Source organism: Diadema setosum, chromosome 18, assembly GCF_964275005.1.
Source record: "Diadema setosum chromosome 18, eeDiaSeto1, whole genome shotgun sequence".
In the NCBI taxonomy this organism is placed as follows: Eukaryota; Metazoa; Echinodermata; class Echinoidea; order Diadematoida; family Diadematidae; genus Diadema; species Diadema setosum.
This window is the reverse complement of record NC_092702.1, coordinates 16,839,561-16,847,092: the sequence shown is the minus strand read 5'-3', so window position 1 is coordinate 16,847,092 and position 7,532 is coordinate 16,839,561. Positions and strand designations below refer to the sequence as shown.

General features: G+C 39.1%; 1 protein-coding gene across 1 annotated transcript in view; it reads left to right on the top strand.

The window, feature by feature from the left end:
- The first annotated feature begins 1,895 nt into the window (after nucleotides 1-1,895).
- Nucleotides 1,896-7,532, top strand: part of LOC140241783 (putative complexin-1) — a 71,050-nt gene continuing 65,413 nt past the window's right edge. Inside the window, exon 1 of the mRNA XM_072321535.1 lies at nucleotides 1,896-2,014. The gene's annotated coding sequence lies outside the window, so the exon portion shown is untranslated. The remainder of the gene's footprint in view (nucleotides 2,015-7,532) is intronic.

The window sequence follows — 7,532 nt, the reverse complement described above, 5'->3', positions numbered from 1 at the left end:
TGAACCGCTCAAGATAATAACTAATAAACTTCTGTCCTGTGAGGCGGCCTATAGTACCAGGTTCTGTTTGGATGGCACTCAGTTGGTGGTCATCAGTAGGCCTATATCGCGTGCCCGCGTTCCCGACTTTTCACGAAATCTTTATTTTAGGGCTCAATTCCGAGGAAAAAAAATTCCGAAAATCGTTATGGGTCTCAGGGGTTTTGCACCCGTGAGGGGTAGCTTTCAAAGCTTTTCAAACAATTCCGAAAATTAGAGGGTCCCGAATAGGGACAGTGTCAATCCCCAGGGGGATTTCGCACCACCCGAGAAACTTGACATCTTCTTTGGTCTATTCAGCATGAGAAAGTCCAAAAAGATAATTCTTGTCCTTGTAAGTGGTGAAGGTGCTTATGGACACTCTTTCATCTCGGCAATCTTCATTCATTTAATTAGGAGTAATAATTTTGCCAGCTTCCCTCTGTGGCAAAAATTTGTGATCATAGGGAGTAAATTTGATGGGTTGGAAAAAAAAAACCCATCAGGTGTTAAAATAAGCGTTTTCTAGCCCATTTCCACCATTCGGGTATTTCCAAGAATCTGGCACTTGCCAGCATTTATTTGTATGCATGGTTCCACCACCTGAGGGGGAGAGGGAATGCCCTCAAAAAGAAATCGAGCTAATGTAGCTAAGTTTGACAAGAGGCTACACCAGTGCGGCGGGTTCAGGTTCAAGTAGAAACTTCAAGTGCGATGTCTTTATCCATGCCTACGGACCAATATTTGTAGAATTATCGATCGTAAAATGAACTAACCCCATTTTTGTTAAGTTGAGATATTTGTCATTAAAACTGCTAAAAACAAAGAAAATAATAAGAAAATACAGGATATCTAACTTCTGGAATATTCCTTATTATGTCACAAGACAAGTGAGGTATTGTTGAAAAAGTTTGATTTTGCTCTATCTGGGGAAAGAAGTTACTTAGCTCAAAACAGTTGCAGACATACCCTGAAAACGTCAAGGTTTCAAACTGAACTATATAGATCGATCAAACGACAATGAATGGACGTTGATTAACTTCAGGAGGAAAGTTATAATTGTGATATCACTACATATATTATGATTATAATAATGATGGTCATGTAAGCCCTACCACTTTAAGTTTAAATGATAACAATCCACTACACAATTTCATTGCTTATATAGTAAACATATACAAGTTTTTACTTTCAAAGTTAGTGTAAACAGAATCAAAACCACGTTACTAAGTTTTGAAGGAAAAAACAAATCTATGTACACTGTAAACCAGACAATGAGAAACAAAAGAGTTGATCACATCGTGTAATTTGCATTTATGACTAAAACATGATATACATGAAAACGAAGAAATATGAAGAAAAATACGAATGAAATCGATGAAGTCGATGAAAATTCGACTCCGATACCATCAAAAACGTGCAAATCAATTCATCTTTATTTTGGCGTCAATCCTGCCCGATATCTTAGTCGCATTTTGTATATTTTTCGTATATTATGATTATACATTTTTTATCTACCTCAGCAACAATTAATGTCGATTACAAAAAAAAAATGATAATTTAAAGATACATATATTATTTAAATACTACATATTTTTCAATAATTTATATTAAATGTATTAATCTCGCATCTGTAAAAATACGACTGGATCTAAGGTCTAACACTGGAACAAAACTCTACTGCTTAGCCGCCTATCATATTGGGAGGTTGATAGCTAGCTAGGGAGAACAGTATCGCTCGCTGCCGTGATTTTGGGCTGAGTGATGTTGCAACCCTGATGATGCTGGGGCTGATGTACAGCGTGCACACCGCGGTACCGTACTCCACATCGCACAGAGTAAACACACACCATCATCAGTCTCGTTACTGCATCTGACCCGTGTGATGTGCAACTTGGAAAGTGGACGGCAGACCTAGAAACAGCATCGAAGCCACTGAAAAATCATATCACGCTAAAAAAATCAGCATCGCTATCAGCTTTGAAAGCAAAGACGGGTAAGTTTGAGATTTACACGCTACAATGATTATCATGATATTGTAGAATAATATTCTAGGGAAGGAAAATCACATCGCATCGAAGGAAGAGCTGTCAGAGCTGTGTAGAGCCCGTGGCGTTCTGGCCCTATGGCAGGATGGGCAGGATGGCCGTCGACGGAGCGTCGCTTATTATCGAGGCCAGCCTAAACGACGACTGTCTCCCTGACATTTCTTGTAAGACCTATTTTTCTGCAAAAACGTACGTTTTCTAATGTCAATATTCTTCTCTATCTGCTGTGTACTGGTTCAGGCAATGGTACAGTGTATGTATGTACAGCACAGTAAACACTGGGATAATACAGCCATCCTGCATCCCCTAAAATAAAATTTTTTATACACTAAACGACGGCATCATTACATTGTATTGATATCAAACTCGGTTCCTATAATTACTAGATTTTATACACAGCCCAGTCGCTGTATAAATAACGACAGGGCTGTACCGGAATGGCCCACAACACAAAGAGAGCTCAGCGATCGCTTTACGATCGCTTTGAGTTTTGGTACCTGACATCATTTTTTGTCACCTCATCTATAAACAAACTCATTAAATGTAATCTCATTAATGACATTACATAGCTATGAGTAGACCCTAGGGCGTCTGGTAGATTTTTGCAACTGGAGAAATGCGTGTCATTTCACACAAAAACATACATATCCATAATGTCCATAGTTAACATAATACATGTGCAAAATTTCTCACCATAATCATAAATAACGGTGAAGTTATGACATGAGCAAATAAAAACGGTATTTTTCATCCTCGCACTGTTAAAACCTTGCCCTTGGCATAAAAGTGGGTCGCGAGCGTAATGAAAATTCACTGTCAGTCTCCAAGTCAATGTCGGTAAAACGAAAGTGGTTATTTTCTCGAGAGGAAAGGTCAGGAGATTTAAACCATTTATGTTTAACACAGAAATATTAGAAGTTGTTGATGAGTATACATATTTGGGAGTAGTGTTCAGCTACAGAAATAATTTCAAAAATGCCCAAGATAAACAAATCAGTCAAGCAAAGAGAGCCATGTATAACTTGTTGATAAAATCTAGAAGATTAAGGCTGCCTTTAGACATTCAATTAGATCTTATTGATAAACTTGTTTTACCAATTCTTATTTACGGAAGCGAGGTATGGGGTTACGAAAATCTAAAACAAATTGAAGCCTTTCATACAAATTATTGTAAACAGGTGCTGAGATTATGAAATACTACAATGAACTGCATGGCCCTTGGTGAGCTTGGGAAATTTGAAATGTCGCGAACAATAAAGGAAAGAATGGTTAATTTTTGGTTCCGAACATGGTAAAGAAGTTAAAATATCTACGATTATGTGCAGTATCCTAAAGCTTTTACACCAACATGACGTTTATTCCTCTCCATGGTTACTACACATCCAGAAAATATTAAATGACTTAAGACTGTACACGAATGTGTGGCAAGACTATGGACACTTGTCTATTAGGTGGCTGAGGCCAGCAATTAAACTCGGGCTTTGTGATTTGTATACTCAAAACTGAATGAATAAAGTTAACACTAGCACGCAGTGCATCAACTATACCAGATTTTTTAAAGTTCCTTATCATTGAATGTGACTCGGTTGAGAGGACCTTGGGAGAGCTACACTGAATACTACGGCCAGCGCATGCGCACGCATCACATTCGCACAAATTTCAAATCCATGAACGGATAAGATGTCTGTGTGCGCATGCGCTGGCCGTCAATTCAGTGTAGCTCTCCCAAGGTCCTCTCGACCGAGTCACATTCAGTCATCAATTCGAACAGAAAGGGACTATTGGCAGAACCAAACATTGCCCGAAGCCTGTTTTCAATACTTCAACTTAACTGGTAAGTCTTCAAATTGAAGAAATTTTTGGATTTTAAGTTGATATTTACCCGCGATACTATAGTCTGTCATGATCCTGAATGCCACAATGCGCAGCCCCATTACGCTATGTGTATTTATGGGGCTGCTGGTCGCAATTAATTGCATGATTACTAAGACATGAGAGCACTTTGGGGCGAGTAAGTCTTACAGTGTTAGTTATATGAAAGGTACTTTAACCTGAAACACAAACTAAGACAAGGAAATTCAGGGAAACTTTTGAGGTACCAAAACTTTATATTATCTTTAACTAAATTGCCATGCTTTTATAAAACTTCACTTGCGAAATTTAGGTGTCTATCTTCACCACAGTTTACCTGTAGTTTCTGGAAGATATAACGGAACTGAAAGACAGAACAGACTGTGTAGTTTTTGTAACCTGGGTCGGATAGGGGATGAATTTCATTATTTGAATGTCCAAAGATGGAGTCATGCAGAAAAAAGTTTGTCAAACCGTATTACAGGATCCGCCCAAATACCTTAATTCTGTTATTTCATTAATGTGTATATATACTGTACAGTTGTGTTTCATAAGTTTTTTTTCTTGTTTGTACGTATATATTTAATTATTTGGATTGTTATGTTTTTCACTCTTTTTAAAATCAATCTCATATTGTAACAGTGTCTTGAACTCGATACAGATAGCAATTATATGCTAATACCAAGTGTTGCCTAGCAGAAATTTTAATCAATATACAGTTTTAGTCTAAGATTATTCTTTTAAACCCATCTGCATATTTTGATAGATTAATTAACCACATACATTCTCATTCAAGATTTTCATTCATACCATTTATGCATCTTAGCTATTTTTGTTTTTACTGTTGATTGTAAACAATGTAAATAGTTTATCAAACGCATTTCGTTCGAGATTTTCGCCAATTATATCAAATGTATATTATCTATAATTGTGCTTTGCTGTTGATTTGTAAATAATGTAAATAGTAGTTGTAAATTGTATTTTTCTTCGTTTTCGTGTTATTACACTGTGCCATGATTTGATTTTCCCCAATACTCTATATTTGAGTGACATGGGAAAATAAAAGAAACAATGTCAAAATATTGTCAAAACTGTCAAGCGCACTCCAGTGGGCGGTGCTATTCACTGCGTTTATCACATTCAAAGCACGCGTGTTTCTAAGGCTAAGCGCGCATCCTTGTCAGCTAGCACACACCTACCCAGCTAGCTGCGAGGCCCGCTTCGATCCCACGGCACGCACGCACTTGCACTCGCACGCACAGGTTTTCTCTGTGATATACATCGTGTATACATGCCAGCAATACGTGCATGGTACTGCGCTATTGCGTTAACTACCGTACTGCACTTACGGTTAAATACTAGCAGCTGGGTTGGGCAAATACAACACGGAAAGTGAGCAACCGAGGCCGTATACAGAAAATTTTCTTGGTCCGGAGGAATTTTTACTCATTTTTGACATTCACGGTTCTCTTCCATGAGAAAGGATTCCGTGAAGCTAGACGTACAGTGTAGTCTCTGCGGAACATCTCCCAGCCACAGACCGATTTGTACACGGGTTTACGAGACAGATGACCCAGTATGCAGTACGTATAAACGTTGGTCTAACAGCGCGGCGGAGTAAAAGCTCACACAGTAATGGTGCATGTGCATCGCTATAGCGTTTGGTCTACAGATTGCATGGAGACGCGTACATGTACTCACATTACGTACCGGCGGTACGCTTTGCTGTGTGGAGGCTGAACATCGTACCTATGCATGCAAAACCGACCCGACTGTTCTGGAGCTTCGTGTAAGTGCGCGCCGTAACCATGAGTCGTGGCGAGTAACTACGTGTCTAAGACTTGTAGGCCCCGCCTCACTTAGTTCGCTGATGCTGTTACTATGCTGACAGGGTTTGATCCCGTTGAATAAGCGAAAAACCAATGCTATTTTTGGATTCAGCACCATTGAATCCTCCTTCACCAGCCTGGCGAGTTTCACAGTCGACGGAACAGCCGAGTTATAGCGATGTTTAGGCTTAAATCTGAATTTAGGTAGCAATACGTCTTGATATCTGAACTTGGCATAGGATGAGAAGAATGAGACTACCAAGCTTTCATATGATACCAAATTTATGGGGATTTGTTCCCGGGATGAACCCGCAAAAATGCCTGAAAGGTGATTGTAAGCCAAAGTTGTGGGTCCACTTTTTGACCTAATGCGCGCCCTATGTTTGCACATTGCCCAACACGCACTGAACGCATCTGGTAGTCGTAAGTTTATTTGAAAATGCTAGCACTTTTGCAGCCAAAATGTGACTTCCGTGATATCATGTGTATCGAAAATAATATGATAGATTTCTCTTATTGTAAAAAAAAATGTTTTGAAGTAGTTTTATGCTCTGTAAATGCATAGAGACCTAGGTCAAAGATGACTTGTGAACTTGCGACTTGTGCGTGAATTTTTAAGGGGATGACAAAGCGCATCGCGCTACTGACGCCCTACTATGAGTATGTTATCGATATTGACATTATACACATTTCACAACTTACTGAAAATGAAGATTATATGCAGCATGTGCGAACGGTACATCTGATAATCGGGAGTTCACGTGATCGGACCGTGTGTGCTGCTACCAAAGGGCGCACGCACGCAGTAGATTGCTGCATGCACTTCCAGCCACGCACGCGCACGCATAATTTGCATTTGCTGGGTGGTCAACGCGCCATTTTCAATTCTGCAACGATGAACCCCGCGGGTCAGGGATTGCGCTAGAAAGTGCCATTTTTTTTGTGTTCAGTGGACTTATCCTTCGAGGGCTCTCTATGGACTTATGTACCTTCTGTAATATAAGCATGCACTTTACGTGAGTAATGTACAAATGTCTATGTATCAAGTTTTGTAGTTGTGTTGTGGTTCTCCACTTTGATGGCGAGGCCCCGTCTGTCTGACACTGTGCTTCACACTACTAGACACCAGAAGAAAGTTAAGTGTTTACTTGTAAAATGTCGTTCTGCTGTGTGTATTATATGCGAATGCCCTATTTGCTATTGTGATTTTTTATACCAAGCTGTATCTATTTGTAGATAGCCAAAATTAATGGTTTTTGGAACTCCAGTTTTCATGATGCCAAAAACATTAATTCATGTGTATGGACACACAGGAAATTGTTAAAATCAGTGTGATCTGCAACATTTGGGATTCAAAATCAGTCCTGCTTAATTATTATTACTTTAAAAAAAACAAAAAAAAAACATCCTGATGATTTGGCTTGGCCAGTGTGTGTGAACGGTAGCAAATAAGATGGATTTTTGCATAATGATGCAAAACTGAATACTCGTGTCATTCCCATTTGACTTCCACATACAGTTGCAGCCACTGTATGAGTTATTTCAGTTCTCTTGCATCTGATTAGCATACACTGTATATTGTTTAAATTTTAAAAGTGGCTCTGAGTTTTAGTCTTCTGTCCCCATACTATTCTCTTAGTGTAGCCCATAGTTTTTCATCAGTGCTCAGATTGTTTGTGTGACAGGTGACTTGTGATTGTGTAATATGCAAGTCGTCTTGTGACAGTCATTGACACTTGTTTTCACAGCACGTTCCAGTGAAAAGAAGGGGTGTGCGGTAAACAAG